The sequence below is a fragment of the Triticum aestivum genome, chromosome 2B (genome assembly GCF_018294505.1).
Source record: "Triticum aestivum cultivar Chinese Spring chromosome 2B, IWGSC CS RefSeq v2.1, whole genome shotgun sequence".
NCBI classification, from domain to species: domain Eukaryota; kingdom Viridiplantae; phylum Streptophyta; class Magnoliopsida; order Poales; family Poaceae; genus Triticum; species Triticum aestivum.
Window position 1 is genome coordinate 795109344 of NC_057798.1, and position 19916 is coordinate 795129259.

The following is a 19916-nucleotide window of genomic DNA, read 5'->3' on the forward strand; positions in this document are numbered from 1 at the left end:
AATTCAGCTCGAGCTGAATGTGCTTGTTTTCCAGTTTAGTGTAGCGAGCCGCAAGGTCACAGGAGTTCTGCGAAGAACCAATCGACTAAATGTCAAAGATAATTCACTTCCGAGTGGAAAAGGAAAAATCACGCATTTCTAAGACCATAGCCGAATCCAAGCATTCGACCGTAGTCTCGGGGACTACACCCAGTGGGTGCACTCAGCGTGCCCCCACTAATCCTATTAAAGACAGAGTCGACCAGTCGACCAGTCGAATGACGGAAAGACTGAAATTATAAAGCCTAAGGCCGACTGCCAGCAGTCGACCTTAGCCTTGGGGACTACACCCAGTGGGTGCACTCAGCGTGCCCCCACTAATCCTATTGAAGACAGAGTCGACCAGTCGACCTCAAAAAAAAACAAGATGTATTCTTTAAGACTGTAACTGACTGCCAGCAGTCAACCACAGTCTCGGGGACTACACCCAGTGGGTGCACTCAGCGTGCCCCCACCGGTTTGCGAAATCCATTCGCCGTAGTCGAATGATGGAGAGACTGAAATTATAAAGCCTAAGGCCGACTGCCAGTAGTCGACCTTAGCCTTGGGCACTACATCCAGCGGGTGCACTCAGCGTGCCCCCGCTAACACGGAGTTTAAATCGACACACCCAGGCGGAACTGGCGTCGTAAGCTGCCTGGCTCGCATCCCGGATGGTCTTCAACTGCTCCATCATGATACCTGCCTGGCGTATCGCCTCCTTCGCGGCGCCAGCTTGGTCCTCTGGGACGTGGTGCGTCGTGAAGAGGGAGGGTTGCGAAGCACTCGTCAGCGGATCTGCGAAGGACACAGTGTGTCGAGTGGTGTTCTCCTCCTCCGCGACCAGAGTCTCAGGCACCGTCACATCCTGGGGCACCCTGCTGGCAGACGCTTTCCTCCTCATTCTGTGCTTCAGCGGTTCCTCATCTTCATCATCATCAGGGAGAGTGATAACAACATTGGATGGAGCTACAGAAAAGAATCAGAATTAGAGATCATGAGTCAGTCGACTAGAAACGGGGTTAAGAGTATAATACCAGGTTTTGAGGTTGCTGCGTCCTCCATCTCATGATCGTCAGCCCGGGCTGAGGTCTCAGAAGTAGCAGCACTGCAACTCCAAAGAGTCAGTCGACTAACTCCAGCGCCAACCAGAGATAAAGTTCACGCAAAACAAGAAGACTTAAGCAACATGATTACCCTGATATGGTGGGGATGGACACCTTCATCTTCGGCAGGTGCTTGGTCGACTTTGACGGGGCCGCCCTGGGCTGCTTCGACGCCTTTTCAGTCGGCGCCGGAGAGGTGGTCCGAGGGCGCTTGGTCGACTGAGTGACGGTCGCAACCCCCTTGCCACGTTCAGTCGCAGGGTCATGTACAAGCTTCGACCGCCTTTCCGAGCGCGGTGGTGTAACCTCCTCCTCCTCCTCTTCCTCGTCCTCATCAACATCATCATTATCGTCATCAGTGTCATCGTCATCATCATCATCCTCAGCGGCGTCCGAGTCCCACTCCTCCTCCTGGCTCTCGCCCCCGCTCGCTTCTCCCTCCTCAGTCGGAGCTTGTGCTCCATTGGGCATCGAGTACAGCTCAGTGAGGGCCTGATAGACATCCAGACAAAGATCAGTCGACCGATCGGCAGGGAAAATAGAAATAAATATGACAAGAATACAATGGGAAGTGGAGCAGACATACCTTGTTTGGATCACTGTGGCAGTCGAGTGGAGGAATCCTTCTTGCTCCGTGAGGGTTATCCTTGTTCCCAGTAACAGCGGCCATCCACCTTTCCAGAGTGGCATCGTCGACTGTTTCTGGATTGACCGAGTCACATCCTCAGTCCCACAGTACAGCCACATGCAATGGCTCCGGAATTGAAGAGGCTAGATACGACGCCTAAGGAAAACTTCCAGGAGATCCATACCCGTCACTCCATCCCGAACCAACTGAACTACACGCTCCATCAGCATCTTCACGTCAGCTTTCTCCTCCGGTATCACCTTCAGAGAGGAGGGCTTGTTCACTCGGTCCATGGTGAATTGAGGGAGTCCACTCGACTGTCCCGGCGTCGACTGATCCTGGCAGTAGAACCAGGTCGACTGCCAGCCTCTGACTGACTCGGGAAATGTCATGGCTGGGAAGGTGCTCTTGCTCCTCACCTGGATCCCCAGACCCCCACACATTTGGACAACTCGGGTTTTTTTCGTCGCCTGGGCTCGCCTTCTTCACGGTCTGAGAGCGACACGTGAATATGTGCTTGAACAAGCCCCAATGCGGTAGACAACCCAGAAAACTCTCACACATGGACACGAACGCGGCAAGATAAGCGATAGAATTCGGGGTGAAGTGGTGGAGTTGCGCTCCAAAGAAGTTCAAGAAACCACGAAAGAAAATGCTCGGCGGCAAAGAGAATCCGCGGTCGACATGGGTAGCCAGAAGCACGCACTCACCCTCTTCTGGCTGGGGCTGCCACTCTTTCCCCGGAAGCCTCGCAGCTCCATGAGGGATCAGGCCCTCGTTGGCCATGTCGAGGAGATCCTTCTCCGTGATGGTCGACTGGATCCAATCTCCCTGGACCCAGCCTTTCGGCAGGCGAGATCTAGACGAAGACCCGCCGCGGCTGGTGGATCTCCCCTTCGCCTTCTCCGTCGCCGACGCCTTCTTCGCGCGTTCCAGCGCCGCCGTCTTCTCCTTGACCATGGCTACCGGCGAGATGCGCGAGGAGAAGTTGTGCGGAGGCGAGAGCGAGCGCGTTGGGCGGAGACGAAGGGAGCAGAGGGAGAATGCTGAGGCACTATTCAAAAAACCCTCGCCGGGTGCATTTATAAGATCCCTTCCGAGTGGATGACAGGTGGGCCCGGTCGATCTAATCATATCCTGAAACAGTTGCGTGAGCGTGATACGTGGCGAAAAAAGCGGTGCGAAGATCGAGGCGTTTATGCCTCGTCCCATCCGAACGCCGCGGACCGCTCCGCTTCGCGCGCTCCCCCAAATTCCGTATCCCGCGAAATCCGCGAACGGCAGATCAGTCTGCCAGACGCGGGATTCCCTGCGATCCGTCGCTCGGAAATCAGCGAAGTCCAAAAGATCACTCGACGAAGAAAAAGAATGGATCGAGTCGACTGAAGAAAAGTTGCTCACTATCAACAAAGAGATTTTTTGGTTCAAAGCAACGCACGACTAGCATGCGAAGGTTAATCGGCAACAACATCAACTCCTTCATCACTCAAGCCTCAATCCATTCGGGGGCTAATGATGGAGTCATGTACCTAGGGTAGGGTCACAGACCTGATCTAAGTACCCTGCCCAGGGACATCCTTAGAAGAGATCACCTTCCAGTCGACCTACGAGGGACTCACTCGACTGACTTGAAGGACTCGACCACGAAGACTCACTCGACCACCAGAAGGTCAAGAGGCACTCTGCACTGCAACGGTCTGTAATTAAGTAGACTTTATGATAGTAAAGACACTTTATGTGGGGCGTTACCAGTAACGCCCCGGACTTAACGCACCTTAAACCCTCTCCTACGTGGGCTGGCTGGGGTCCTGGCGCACTCTATATAAGCCACCCCCCCCTCCATAGGTAGAAGGGTTCGGGACTCTGTAATTCATATACACATAATCCACTCGACCGCCTCCGGGCTCCGAGACGTAGGGCTTTTACTTCCTCCGAGAAGGGCCTGAACTCGTACATCTCTTGTGTTTACAACCTCTCCATAGCTAGGACCTTGCCTCTCCATACCTACCCCCCACTCTACTGTCAGACTTAGATCCACGACACGCGCTACTACTAAGACCAATATCAGTAGCACTTTGTCCTAAAAAATGCTACTGTTAAGTCTAAGCATGTAAAAACATCAAAAATATACGTTGGTCATCATTGATCTTTTTGTGTAGAATCTAAATAGTCAACATGAATCCTCGCCTGTAAGGTACAGGCGACGATTCATATTGCAGCCACAAATCCTACACATATAGTTCAATGAAGACCAAGTGGTCGAGATAGTTTGAGAAGTAACATATTTAAGGTAGTAAACACCTTGTTCGCTTAGCAGTATGGGAGTAAACTTAATTAGTTGCAGGGGGTGATACTTAGCAGCAGCGAGTTTTTAAGAAAAACACTACTACTAACTACTTTAGCAGTAGCGCGTCCGGAAGAAGGGCGCTACTACTATATCTAGCCTGGAGGCAACGCCGTGACAATTATAGTAGTAGCGCCTGTTTCACCTACAGCGCTACTGCTACTGTGCTATTAGTAGCGTGGTTTCCTTGAGCTCGCTACTGCTAATTAGCAGTAGCGTTTGTTTTTAAACCGCGCTGGTGCTAAGATTCTGTGTATAAGGTTTTTCCTAGTATTGGCTCCTACCATCAAACCAGTCTTTTCTTTACAAGCAACAACTCCTTAAAAAGCCGGCACATGAAAAATCTTACTTTCACCCGCACGAAAAAAAATATATTGACTTTTAGATATGATGTGTACGTGGTTTCCAAATGATCCTACTTTTCTCGAAACACACTTTCGCCCCGCTTTATAGATAAAGCAACTGTCCATACAACCAGCATCTGAAATTCTAACCCATAGCAACGGCCGGTGCAATAGCACAATAATACCCAAAGAAACTATAAAATAAATAAGGAAAAAAAGCCACCTAGTGGCCCTACGGGGACAACAGTCGACGTGCTATAGTCAGGAGCGCATCCATCATGAGTCTGAGCCGACCCGATCATGCTGCCTCGAGAGCAGGTGCCAGTGCTGCAGAAAAGTAAGGAATTTGAAGGAGTCAGACGCTTGTCTCGAGATGACCTTCTCAAGCATCATCTTATTACACGTCGTCCAAAGAGTCCAAGGCAATAAGCCAAAATAAGCGGGGGTGTAGAGGCTGTTGTGTGCCCTAGAACCGGAGAAAGTCCGTGAGGTTCAAGGCCTCCTAGTCAGGCCCAAGCGCCTCTGATGACCCACAAGTATAGGGGATCTATCGTAGTCCTTTCGATAAGTAAGAGTGTCGAACCCAACAAGGAGCAGAAGGAAATGACAAGCAGTTTTCAGCAAGGTATTCTCTGCAAGTATTGAAATAAGTGGTAACAGATAGTTTTGTGATAAGATAAATTGTAACGAGCAACAAGTAACAAAAGTAAATAAAGTACAGCAAGGTGGCCCAATCCTTTTTGTAGCAAAGGACAAGCCTGGACAAACTCTTATAATAGGAAAAGTGCTCCCGAGGACACATGGGAATATCATCAAGCTAGTTTTCATCACGCTCATATGATTCGCGTTCGGTACTTTGATAATTTGATATGTGGGTGGACCGGTGCTTGGGTACTGCCCTTACTTGGACAAGCATCCCACTTATGATTAACCTCTATTGCAAGCATCCGCAACTACAAGAAAAGTATTAAGGTAAACCTAACCATTGCATGAAACATGTGGATCCAAATCAGCCCCTTACGAAGCAACGCATAGACTAGGGCTTAAGCTTCTGTCACTCTAGCAACCCATCATCTACTTATTACTTCCCAATGCCTTCCTCTAGGCCCAATAATGGTGAAGTGTTATGTAGTCGACGTTCACATAACACCACTAGAGGCTAGACAACATACGTCTCATCAAAATATCGAACGAATACCAAATTCACATGACTACTAATAGCAAGACTTCTCCCTTGTCCTTAGGAACAAACGTAACTGCTCACAAAGCATATCCATGTTCATAATCAGAGGGGTAATAATGTGCATATAGGATCTGAACATATGATCTTCCACCAAATAAACCAACTAGCATCAACTACAAAGAGTAATCAACACTACTAGCAAACTCTAGCACCAATCCCGGACTTGGAGACAAGAATTGGATACAAGAGATGAACTAGGGTTTGGAGATGAGATGGTGCTGATGAAGATGTTGATGGAGATTGCCCTCTCCCGATGAGAGGAGCGATGGTGATGATTTCCCCCTCCCGGAGGGAAGTGTCCCCGGCAGAAAAGCTCCGCCAGAGCCCTAGATTGGTTCCGCCAAGGTTTCGCCTCATGGCGGCGGAGTCTCGTCCCGAAAGGTTCTCTCTAATTTTTTCTCATCGAAAGACTTCATATAGGAGAAGATGGGCGTCGGAGTGACACCAGGGGGCCCACGAGGTAGGGGGGCGCGCCCAGGGGGGCGCCCCCACCCTCGTGAGCAGGGTGTGGGCCCCCTGGCCTTCATCTTTGGCGACGATTTTTGTTTATTTATTCTAAGGTATTCCATGGAGTTTCAGGACTTTTGGAGTTGCGCAGAATAGTCCTTCAATATTTGCTCCTTTTCCAGCCCAGAATTCCAGCTGCCGGCATTCTCCCTCTTCATGTAAACCTTGTAAAATAAGAGAGAATAGCCATAAGTATCGTGACATAATGTGAAATAACAGCCCATAATGCAATAGATATTATCATAAAAGCATGTTGCAAAATGGACGTATCAGCCTCCCGAACCCAACTAGGGGTCCAACCAAAATGAGCCTACTTCGACACCCCTAAAGCCCCCCTCCCCTCTCCCGGGCACGCAAAATAAAAAATAAAATACAATGCCTTCCTCAGGTCGAGGCTCTTTGCTGGACCTAACCACCGGCATGTCTTAAACCAGTTTATATATCTTGTTCTCAATCCCACTAGCCAGGCTTAGTTATAGCATATATGCAGATTGAAATGTGGCTTCTACGGTTGTTTGCGGTTTGGCTTCGATGATGGAGCTCTATGATGAAGTCGGAGTCGCCCGTTCGAGGCAACCGGTGATGACAATGACGCTTGCGATTCCTCGACAGATGTCTTTCTTTTTTGCAGTTACGGGTTTCATGTTGGTGGCCAGGTTGGCCGATAGTGCCCATGTCATATGGGTTGGCTTGTATCGGTTTTAGAAAGAAAGATAATTGAGGAGTGAATTGCAAAAAACCACCACATTTGGGGCTTCATCTGCGGAAAACCACCAGGTCGCTAATCATTTGCAGAAAACACCGCACATTTAGTAAACATTTTGCAGTTTGCACTTAACAGGTGATTTAGCCCATTTAATCACTTTTTGACATGTGGGGCTGGACTGTAAGGAGCTGACTTGGCAAAATAATCACACACAGACCCCTAGTAGATTTTTAAAAAAGCAATCAGCCCCTGGACCATGCCCGGCAAAGCCCGGCTCTCGTTGCCGCTGCTGGAAGACGCCCGCCGACCGGGCGGTCGCGGAGACGAGGAGGAGGTGGAGCGAGGAGGAGATGGATATGAGTGAGCTGGCGAGCGTGGCACGGTGGCCGACGGCGACGGCGAGCAGGCCGGCGCATCCCCGGGAGAGTGCCATGGCCTCCTGCTCGGCGCACCCACGACACAGTGCCACGACCATTCCCGGCGAGGGTGGAGCGAGGTGATGGACAGGAGTGAGCCGATGAGCAAGGCATGCGCATCCCCGAGCGCGTCACGGTGGTGGAAATCGACCGCGGGCAGGTCGGCGCGCTCGTGGCACAACGGCACAGCCTCGTGCTCGTCCTCCTGCTGCGCGCCCGCGGCATGTCACCATGGCATCCTGCTCCGTGAAGATAGCCGACGCATGTGGGGGCATCTCCTGCGCCGTGACGCGCCTTGCCGGCCGGTGTGCCCCACTGTCGCTGCGCGCGAGGAAGGAGATGCCCTCCGTGGGGGAGGGGGAGGGGGAGGGGCTTGATTGCTTTTTTTTTAAGATCCAGGGAGGTATATGTCAATTTGTTGCCAAATCAGCTCCTTACATTCCGGCCCCACTTCTCAGAAAGTGGTTAAACGGGCTAAATCACCTGATCAGTGCTTTTTACAAAAGTTTATTGAATGCGCGGTGATTTTTGCAAATGATTAGCGACCTGGTGGTTTTCCACAGATGAAGCCCGAAATATGGTGGTTTTTGCAATTCACTCGATAATTGAGAGTTAGAAAGAAAGAAAACGCAGTTAGAGCAACTCCAACGGGGTGACCCGTTTCGTCCGCCGCCGTCCGTTTGGGTCGGCGCGGACAAAAGTGAAGGCCCAACATGCCGACCCAAACCCAAAACGCGTCCGCTTCGCGTCCGCGCTGACCCATTTGCGCCCAAATTTGCGCCCCAAATGCGTCGACGCTGACGCGGAATGTACGCCACGCGCGCCTTCTCGATGTCCGTCGCGGCCCCATCTGGCGGTCGCCCAACTACCCGCCCCCTCGCCAGTCAGCTTAATTTATGAACCCGAGCCCACGCATCAGCAATGACGGTTGTCCTTTTTTAAGCCGACCGTGTGACGGGACCGTCCTCATCCAGATCCCATCCCCATCTAGGCCACGCTCGCTCCCCCGTCGCCGGCAAGCAAACCCTAGCCACCCCAGCCGCCCAAATGGGGCTCTTCTCCGGCAGCAGTAGCAAGTCGAAGGACAAGACCCCCGCCGTCCCCTTCCTCGCGGAGTTCACCCCGCCTCCGCCCGCGCCGGCTCGTCGACAGAGGAAGCGGGTGAACGTGCCCGTGCACCAGGCAGAGTGGCGTTGGCGCCACTGCGTGCCACTTTCGTACCCCGACGTGACGCTGCCGCACGACTGGCATTTGGATCCGGAAAGGAACCCAGTGTCGGTGGCGCCGTGGTCGGCTAGGGGGCACGTGGAGGAGGTGCTCGCCGGCGGGCGCTCTTGACGCTGGAGACCTTGCGGCCGTCTACCGAGGAGGACGAGTGGCGCAGGACGGAGGCGGCAGAAGAAGAAGAAGCTTAGTACGAGGCGGCCGTGGCGCAGGCCATGGCCCTCTCCGCGGCCGGCGACTGCGTGGTTCCGCCGGTGGCCCTGCCGTCCCCTCCCCGCCGCCTCGCCAAAGCCGAACCGCAGCCGGAGGCGGAGCCGGAGCCCATCGAGCGCTACTCCTGGATGGGAGTAGTGCGCGAGTGGGTGAGGGCGTCACCGATCTGGATGCAGGCCACGCCGGAGCAAGAGTCGGCGTACCTCGAGCACCGGCGGCAAACCCGGTTGGCCGAGGAGCGCCGCAAGGGCGAGTACCTCGAGATGCTCGAGCACGGCACCTATGCCGAGCGGCTCGAGGCCGAGGAGGAGGCGCGCCAGGTGGCGGCGGCACTGCTAGCACCGGCACAGCCCGCGCCCGATGATGAAGCCATGTACCTAGGGTAGGGTCATGGACCTGTCCAAACTACCCTACCAAAGGACATCTCTAGAAGAAACCACATGTCAATCGACTCAGAAGTGTTCCACTCGATGGATTCGAGGACACTCGACCATGAAGCCAACCACTCGACGGCCAGGAGATCTAAAGTCACTCTGCACGCCAAAGGTCGGTCATTAAGTAGCTTTTATGGTCATCATAACACTTTATGTATAGCGTTACTAGTAATGCCCAACCTTAATGTATCTTAAACCCTGCATAACTGAGGGCCGGAGGGGTCTGGCGGACTCTATATAAGCCACCCCCTCCTCAGTGTAAAGGATTCGCACCCCTGTAACTCATACGCATATAATCCAGTTGACCGCCTCCGGGCTTCGAGATGTAGGGTTGTTACTTCCTCCGAGAAGGGCCTGAACTCGTAAATCCCTTGCGTATACAACTACTCCATAGCTAGGATCTTGCCTCATTAGTACCCCCTACACTACTCTCAGATTTAGAACCACGACAGTTGGCACCCACCGTGGGGCAGGTGTCTTAGCGACTTATTGGAGAAGTTGCAATTTTTTTCCGATCTCCTTCATCATGGTTTCGGGCAGAGTTTTGGTTGAGGGTCGCGAGATCCGTCTCGGTGCGCAAACGTTCGTCGCCGACGACTCTGCTTGGCTTCAGGAGGCTCCGCTCGACATTGACGCGCTCCCAGTCCACGGAGTGACGCACTTTCGCGCGTGCGTCCGTGGCGTCCTCCTGCGGCAACCGTTGACCCAGTATCGGTCGGTCATTGTGTCATCCTCCCTCCCTGCTTCCCACCGGCGCAAGCGCACCGGTCGGTCGAGGCTTCAGCAGTGGGTGAGGCACGCGGTGGCCCGCCAGTCGGCCACCCCCCAAGTTGCGGCAATCGAGTCCGACGAATCTCTCTACAGCCTGTTCGACTTGTCGACTGGCTCTGCAGAGACTGCATCTGAGTGCGACAGTAGTGATCCAGCGGCGGAGGTTCTGATGGTCGATGGACCACACGGTCCTCTCGGTTTTCCCGGCGCCGAAGAGGGCGACAGCGGAGGCAATCCGTCGCATGCCCATGAGGAGTATCTCCCCGAGCCCCTCAATTCGCTGCAAAGGGAAGAACTTCGCCGCCGGAACATGGATGCGCTTCACACTCCTATCGTTGGAGAAACCTCTGAGGCTCGTGCCTTAGAGGACGCGCGCTTGGCCAACTTGGCTGAGCGCACTCGACTAGAAAACCTTCAGCGAGCACTCGACGAGCGTGCGCGGCAACGGGTTCCGGACTCCATTCGACGTCAGCTCTTTCCACCACCGACTCAGATATACTGAACTCCGATTCAGAATTTAGCAGCTGCGACCCGTATAGCAGAGTCAATTCAGCCTTCCCAGTCAGAGGCTGGCAGAGGCTTGATGCAGATCAGAGATTTACTCCGAACGGCAGGAGATCAAAATTCAGCTGTATCACAGTCACGGAATAGGATTCACAACAGATCCGTAGATGCAAATACAGTCCAGTTGGCTCACAGCCCTAGATCGCCCCCGAGGTGTGAGGGGCGTGGAGACCAACATGATCAATACAAGAATCGTGAGCAGTATGACCACCAAATCGATCGCGATGATCGAAGTCGAGTGCCCACCCCTCCCCCAAGGGGTGGATCGTACGCGCCTCGACAGCAGGATGATAGACGCCAGCATAGTGTAGGGCGAAGGATTCCAGTCGACCCCAGGGAACCAGGCTTTGATGCGAGATCCATTATCGTTCAAGGTCTAGTCGACAGGAACAGAGCTCACCGAGAGGGTCACGACAGAGATGTACCCATCAGCAGCAGAATGCACGTCTCAGGACCAGAGTGCTTCAGCAGAGCCATCAGGGCCGCGGTGATTCCTCCCAACTTTAGGTTGGCGACTGGAGTCAGTAAGTTCACTGGGGAGTCCAGGATACTTGGCTTGAGGACTACCGAGTGGCTGTTCAGATCGGTGGCGGCAATGATGAGGTGGCAATGAAACATCTGCCTCTTATGTTGGAGGGCTCAGCCAGAGCATGGCTGAATCAGTTAGCACCCAGCAGCATTTACACTTGGGAAGATCTTTCTCGAGTGTTTGTCAGAATGTTTGAAGGAACTTGCAAGCGACCAGCAGGATTGACAGAGCTGCAAATTTGTGTGCAGAAGTCAAATGAGACTTTGAGAGATTACATCCAGAGATGGATCACATTGCATCACACGGTAGAGAATGTATCTGATCACCAGGTAGTCTGTGCCTTCAAGGAAGGCGTTAAGTACAGAGAGCTGAACCTGAAATTCGGTCGAACCGGAGACATGTCTCTGAGTCGAATGATGGAGATAGCCACCAAGTATGCCAATGGTGAAGAAGAGGATCGGCTCCGGAGTGGCAAGCACAAGTCAGTCGCCCATGAAACCAGAGGAGGGAACTCCAGTCGGAAGCAAAAACAGAAAGCCGAGCCAGCTGCTCCTGGAGAAGCCTTAGCCGTGACTTAGGGAAAGTTTAAAGGGAAACCCACAGGACCTTGGAACCCCAAGAAGGTGAAAGACAAGGAGGGGAATGACGTGATGGATTTGCCATGCCACATCCACACGAAGAAAGATGAAGAGGGTAACTTCATTTACCCGAAACATACCACTCGACAGTGTCGGCTCTTGATCTAGCAATTCCAGGGGAAACAGCCCAAAGATAAGGAAAAGGAGTCGGACAAAGTTGAGGACAAAGAGGATAGTGATGATGGATATCCCCAGGTCAATTCCACCTTGATGATTTTTGCTGACATTGAAAGCAAAAGTCGATTGAAAGTTATCAGCCGAGAAGTGAATATGGTGGCTCCGGAGACACCCAATTATCTGAAATGGTCTCAGACTTCCATCATGTTCGACCAGCCCGATCACCTGACACACATAGCCACCCCTGGGAGGCAAGCTCTGGTGGTCGACCCAGTCGTCGAAGGCACTCGACTGACTAAAGTGTTGATGGATGGTGGTAGTAGCTTAAATATACTATACGCAGAGACACTGAAAGGGATGGGCATTCCGATATCCAGACTCAGTACCAGCAACACGAGTTTCTATGGAGTCATTCCTGGCAAGAAGTCTGCATCACTCGGCCAGATTGCTCTTGATGTGGTTTTTGGTGATTCCAAAAATTTCCGCAAAGAAAAGTTGACATTTGAGGTTGTGGATTTCCAGAGTGCCTATCACGCTATTTTGGGCAGGCCAGCTTATGCACGTTTTATGGCTCGACCATGTTACATGTACCTCGAATTGAAGATGCCTAGCCCTAAAGGTGTGATCACTGTTATTGGCAATCGCAAGAAGGCGGAAGAGTGCTTTTAGAAAGGCTCAAAGATCGCCGATGCTCAGATGGTAGCAGAAGAGTGGCAGGAACACCAGAAAAATGAAGACCTGAATGATTTGTTGCGAGCCTTCTGACATGCCGGGTGTTCCCAGGGGGCTGGCTGAGCACCGTCTACGAGTCGACTCAAAAGAGAAACCTGTCAAAGAACATCTGCGACGGTCCGCCGTCCAGAAAAGGAAGGCCATTGGCGAGGAGGTGGCTCGGCTCTTAGCAGCAGAGTTTATCCGAGAAATCTACCACTCCGAGTGGCTCGCCAATGTTGTCATGGTCCCCAAGATGGACAAGTCACTTCACATGTGCATTGACTTTAAACATATCAATCGGGCCTGCCCAAAAGATCATTTTCCTCTCCCCCGCATCGACCAAATAGTCGACTCGACTGCATGATGTGAGCGACTATCTTTCTTAGACGCCTATTCCGGGTACCATCAGATCCGTCTGTATGGACCCGATGAGATCAAAACAGCTTTCATCACCCCATTCGGGTGCTTCTGTTATGTCACCATGCCATTCGGCCTCAAGAATGCCGGAGCCACGTTCATGAGGATGATTCAGAAGTGTTTGCTCACTCAAATCAGTCGGAATGTGGAAGCGTACATGGATGATATTGTGGTCAAGTCACGGAAAGGTTCCGACCTGCTGACTGAGCTTGCTGAAACATTTGCCAACTCAGGAGGTATGATATCAAGCTTAATCCATCAAAGTGCACATTCGGAGTTCCTGGCGGAAAATTACTCAGTTTTCTCATTTCTGAACGAGGAATCGACGCACATCCAGAGAAAGTGGGCACTATACTCCGAATGAAACGACATGTGCGTGTGCACGATGTTCAGAAGCTTAATGGTTGCTTGGCCGCTTTAAGTCGATTCATCTCTCGTCTCGGTGAAAAGGCATTGCCTCTTTACCGACTAATGAAGAAGTCAGACAAGTTCGAGTGGACTCCTGAAGCTGATGCAGCGTTTGCAGAGCTAAAAGCCCTGCTTTCCACCCAGCCGGTGCTTGCTGCCCTGATCAGCAAAGAGCCTTTGCTGCTTTACATTGCAGCCACAGGACAAGTCGTCAGTACAGTACTTACGGTCGAGCGGGAAGAAGAAGGAAAGGCCTTTAAAGTTCAGCGCCCAGTATATTATATTTCTGAAGTTCTGACCCCATCAAAGCAAAGATACCCTCATTATCAGAAGCTTGTATATGGGATTTATATGACCACGAAGAAAGTTTCTCATTACTTCTCTGACCATACCATTACAGTCGTCAGCGACGCCCCATTGTCAGAGATTCTGCACAACAGAGATGCAACTGGTCGAGTGGCAAAATGGGCGATTGAACTCCTTCCCCTGGATATCAGATTTGAGGCAAAGAAAGCTATCAAGTCCCAAGCAATAGCAGATTTCATCGCCGAGTGGACTGAATAGCAACTGCCGACTCAAGTTCACTCGAAGCACTGGACCATGTTCTTTGCTGGCTCTAAGATGCTGAATGGTTCCGGTGCTGGGGTAGTGTTGGTTTTCCCCCGAGGAGATAAGCTCAGATATGTACTCTAGATTCACTTTGATTCCTCCAACAATGAAGCAGAATACGAAGCACTTTTGTATGGGTTGTGTATGGCCATTTCACTCGGCGTCCGTTGCCTCATGGTCTACGGCGACTCGGATTTGGTGGTTAACCAAGTGATGAAGGAGTGGGACGTCAGAAGCCCAGCCATGACTGGTTACTGCAATGCAGTAAGAAAGCTGTAGAAGAAATTCGAGGGGTTAGAGCTTCATCATATACCCCGACTGAAAAATCAAGCGGCTGATGATTCGGCAAAGATAGGTTCCAAGAGAGAAGCCATTCCCAGTGGTGTGTTTTTGGAACATATCCACGCACCATCAGTTCAAGAGGATCCTTTCACCAAAGAAGCCCCATAGCCAAAAAGTGCCACGGATTCGACTGAAGTCGAGGTCCCAGCCGTGGTCGACATGATCATGGAAGTTTTGGTTATCACTCCCGATTGGACAGTGCCGTACATCGCGTATATCCTAAGGAAAGAGCTCCCAGAGAATGAAGAAGAGGCTCGACAGATCGTCCGTCGATCCAAGGCCTTTACTGTGATGAAGGGACAGTTGTACAGAGAAAGCGCGACTGGAGCCAGTCAGAAATGTATAACGCCAGAAGAGGGTCGGATAATTCTTAACGACATCCACTTGGGGACCTGTGGCCATCATGCGTCCTCTCGGACTATTGTGGCTAAAGCATACCGAGAGGATTTTTACTGGCCTAGAGCAAATGAAATGGCGAAAGAGATAGTCGACAAGTTGAAGGATGTCAGTTCTACTCCAATATGTCGCACAAGCCCGCCTCAGCCCTGAAGACCATTCCAATCATCTGGCCCTTTGCTGTTTGGGGATTAGATATGGTTGGACCACTGAGAACTGGCAGGAGCGGCTTCACCCATGTACTGGTGGCAGTCGACAAGTTCACCAAGTGGATCGAAGCCAAGCCTATCAAGAATCTTGATGCCGGCACTGCTATCAGCTTCATCAGAGAGTTGATATTTAGATATGGAGTTCCGCATAGCATCATCACTGATAATGGGTCAAACTTTGATTCCGACCAATTCAAAGCCTTTTACGCTTCTCAAGGCACACGAGTCGACTACGCTTCAGTCGCTCACCCCCAGTCGAATGGACAAGCAAAAAGAGCAAACGGCCTAATTCTCAAAGGACTGAAACCCCGGCTGATGCGTGATCTCAAACACGCAGCAGGCGCGTGGGTCGACGAACTTCCATCAGTTCTTTGGGGATTGAGGACTACTCCTAATCGGTCGACTGGGAAAACTCCATTCTTTCTGGTCTATGGGGCTGAAGCAGTTCTTCCGACTGACCTGCTTCACAATGCACCCTGAGTTGAGCTCTACTCTGAAGATGAAGCAGAACAAGAACGACAGGACGCAGTCGGCCTTCTGGAAGAAGAAAGAGAGATGGCCATGATCCGATCGACCATCTATCAGCAATACTTGCGTCAATTCCATGCCAGAAACATGAAGAGTCGAGCCTTCCAAGAAGGAGACTTGGTCCTTCGAGTGGACCAACAGAAGCCACACAAATTGCCCCTACTTGGGAAAGCCCCTTCATCGTCACCAAAGTTCTCCACAATGGGGCATACCGTCTTTACAATGTCAGTTGCCAGATTGATGAGCCACGAGCTTGGAATGCGGATCTGCTCCGCCCCTTTACACTTAAGTACTCACTCGGATGAGATGTAATAAAAGTACTCTTGTAGTTTGTTTATCAAAGACAAAAGTGTTATAATTTTCCCATTAATTGTTGTTGCTTTTGTTTATGTAAGAAATCCCCCAGTGGGTGGCTTAGCTACGAATCCATTTCGCATAAGTTTGTAAAAAAATTCCTATCGAGTGACGAGCAAGCCTCTCACTCGGAGACTTAGCCGTGAATCCGTTTCGCCTAAGTGTTTGAAATCCTACCGAGTGGAGAGCAAACCTCCCACTCGGGGGCTTAGCTGCGAATCCGTTTTCGCCTAAGTGTTTAAAATCCTACCGAGTGGTGAGTCTTCCTCTCACTCGGGGGCTTAGCTGCAGTCCAGTACTCGCCTAAGTGTTTAAAATCCTACCGAGTGGAGAGCAATCGTCCCACTCGGGGGCTTAGCTGCAGTCCAGTACTCGCCTAAGTGTTTGAAAATCCTACCGAGTGGAGAGCAACCCTCCCACTCGGGGGCTTAGCTGCAGTCCAGTACTCGCCTAAGTGTTTAAAATCCTACTGAGTGGAGAGCAATCCTCCCACTCGGGGGCTTAGTTGCAGTCCAGTACTCGCCTAAGTGTTTGAAAATCCTACTGAGTGGAGAGCAACCCTCCCACTCGGGGGCTTAGCTGCAGTCCAGTACTCGCCTAAGTGTTTGAAAGTCCTACCGAGTGGAGAACAATCCTCCCACTCGGGGGCTTAGCTGCAGTCCAGTACTCGCCTAAGTGTTTGAAAATCATACCGAGTGGAGAGCAATCCTCCCACTCGGGGGCTTAGCTGCAGTCCAGTACTCGCCTAAGTGTTTGAAAATCCTACCGAGTGGAGAGCAACCCTCCCACTCAGGGGCTTAGCTGCAGTCCAGTACTCGCCTAAGTGTTTGAAAATCCTACCGAGTGGAGAGTAATCCTCCCACTCGAGGGCTTAGCTGCAGTCCAGTACTCACCTAAGTGTTTGAAAATCCTACCGAGTGGAGAGCAATCCTCCCACTCGGGGGCTTAGCTGCAGTCCAGTACTCGCCTAAGTGTTTGAAATCCTACCAAGTGGAGAGCGAACCTCCCACTCGGGGGCTTAGCTGCAGTCCAGTACTCACCTAAGTATGAAAAATCCTACCGAGTGGTGAGTCTGCCTCTCACTCGGGGGCTTAGCAGCAGTCCAGTACTCGCCTAAGTATGAAATTCATTCTGATCTGCAAGGACGACGAGATGCAAGTCGACTGCTACCTTCTACTTTGGAGCTACGGCACAAATAGAATGTGCGCTCTGCAAGGACGACGAGGTGCAGGTCGGCTGTTACCTTCTCCTTCGGAGCTACGACACAAATACAGTGTGCGCTCTGCAAGGACGACGAGGTGCAGGTCGCCTGCTACATTCTCCTTCAGAGCTACGACACAAATACAATGTGCGCTCTGCAAGGACGACGAGGTGCAGGTCGACTGCTACCTTCTCTTTCAGAGCTACGACACAAGTACAGTGTGTGCTCTGCAAGGACGACGAGGTACAGGTCGACTGCTACCTTCTCTTTCGGAGCTACAGCACAGATACAATGTGTGCTGCATCCCGATCTGCAAGGACGCAGGTCGACTGCCATCTGTGCTCCATCCCTACCTGCAAGAGTGTGTCACAAGCACTAAAATATATTCCGAGTGAAGAACAATGTTCGCTCGAAGGCAAATGCAAACATATTCAATGGCAAAGCCAAGTTCAGATAGCATCCTACGGATTCAGAAGTGCTCAGGCATCAAGCCTGTAAAAGTTTATCGGTTACAAAATCACTCGGCATTCCGAGGCAAATTTAAGGCATCAAGCATAAAAGTTTTTTACTCCTCCGGTGGAGGACTGGAAGGCGCGACAAACTGGTCCAGGTCGATTCCATCTGCAATCCGAGTGGCAGCTGCAATGAAGGTCTCCATGAAAGATTGGAAGTCATGCTTCTTGGTATTGGACACCTTGAGGGACGCCAGCTTTTCCTCTCATGCATCCTTGCAGTGAAAACAGACCAAAGACAGAGCAACATCAGCACCACACCTGGCGGAAGACTTCTTCCATTCTTGCACTCGACCTGGAACTTCATTCAGTCGAGTCATCAGAGACTCGAGGTCATTCTGAAGCGTCTCCCTTGGCCAGAGTATCGTGTCGATTCACGACGCCGCAACCTTCAGTCGAGCAAGATAGTCAACCACACCAGCGACACGAGACTCCAATCAGAGCACGTTCATGGCAGTTTCGTCCTTCACAGGAGAGTTGATAGGATCTAGGCCTATCTCCACTCGACTGGTCTCTTCCTCGAAGTTTTGGCAGAATTATGTAAACACAACTCAGGGATAAGCCAGCAGTTCTATGATAAGTCAGAGATTACAAGTCAGTCGGGCAGGAGAGATTACCCTCAAGCATGATGAATAGCTTCTTGGCGAGCCCTCCCAGATAAGCCTCCAGATCATTCTTCTTCCCCACCAGTTCACTAGTCTTGTCACTCAGAGCTATCTTGTCATTCTTCAGACGGCTGACTTCCTTGTTGGCCGCGTCAAGAGCAGCTTTCAGGTTGGCATTCTCTTCTTCAAGTTTGCCGACTGAAGCCAGCTTCTCCTCCGCAAGCTTCGTTTTGTCCAAAGCCGCCTTCTGCGCATCAGCAAGTTCCTGGTCCTTCTTCTTCAGAGCCTCCTTCGTTTTATCTGCAAAATAACAATGAGGTCAGAACCAAGAATGGGCATAAGGATGAAAACAGCCATCAAGTTCTCATCAATCATACCTTTTGCCTCGTCCTTCGCCTTCTGAAAGTTTTCCTGAACAAGCTTCAAGTCAAGGTCGAGCTGGATATGTTTCTTTTCCAACTCAGTATAACGAGCCACGAGCTCGCAAGATTTCTACAAAGAGTCAGTCGACATACATCAAAGAGAGGTTGCTTCCGAGTGACAAAGAGAAAAACCGTAACGTTTCTAAGACTACAGTCGAATCAAAATATTCAACGGTAGTCTCGGGGACTACACCCAGTGGGTGCACTTAGCGTGCCCCCACTGGTTCTACCAACTTGATCCGATCAGTCGACCGAAAGGAACAAAGAGATTATGATCCCAAAACTATAACCATATAGCTAACTGCCAGCAGTTAGTCTTGGTCTCATCATGATCTACAAAAAAAACAGGATCTTCAGACTACAGTCGACTGCCAGCAGTCCACCGTAGTCTCGGGGACTACACCCAGTGGGTGCACTCAGCATGCCCCCACCGGTTCCAAGATTCCATTCGACATGGTCCGACCAGATCGACTAAAGAAGTTGGAATGAGGAAATTCAAAATACAAAGACTATGGTCGACTGCCAGCAGTCGACCATAGTCTCGAGAACTACACCCAGTGGGTGCACTCAGCGTGCCCCCACCAGTACAAAAAATCAATTGACGCACCCAGTGGGTGTACAGATTCAAAGATCTTCGGAAAGAAAGTCTTCAGATAGCATATCCTAACAGAACATGCGGTGACCAACTAACCTGGACATTGCTCTGAAGGGCTGAGCTCGCATCATAAGCCGCTTGGCTGGCTTCCCGGATCGCCTTCACCTGCTCCATCATAATCCCCGCCTGGTGTATAGCCTCCTTAGCAGCACCCGCTTGGGCCTCCGGGATGTGGTGTGCGGCGAAAAGGGAGGGCAGATCAACGGTCGATGATGAAGGTCGGGCACTCGTCAGCGGCACAACGAAGGTCACAGAATGCCGAGTGACATCGCCACCTTCCTGAACCAGTACCTCAGGCACTGATGCAGTCCAAGTGGCCTTGCCAGCTGGCGCCTTTCTATTCTTCCTCACCCTCAGTGGCGCCTCATCGTCATCATCAGGGAGATCAATGACATGATGAGGAGCTGCGAGATAAATCCAGAGTCAGAAACGAAATCCAATCGACCAAAAGTGAAAATGCAAGAGAGCGTACCAGGGTTGGAGGTGGCATCGTCTTCCATTTCCTGGTCGTCGTTCTTGGTGGAGGTCTCGGAGGTAGCAGCACTGTAGATTTCAAAAATCAGTCGGATAGTCGATGAGTCGACCAGAAGTTTGTCCGAGCTAAACAAGGAAACACAAGTCCTGCTGCTACCCGGAGATGGTGGGAATGGCCATTCTCATCTTGGGCAAGGCATTCGGCGGCTTTGACGGCTTCGGCTGCTTTGGCGCTTTCTCAGTCGGCGCCGGAGAAGCCGCCCGAGGG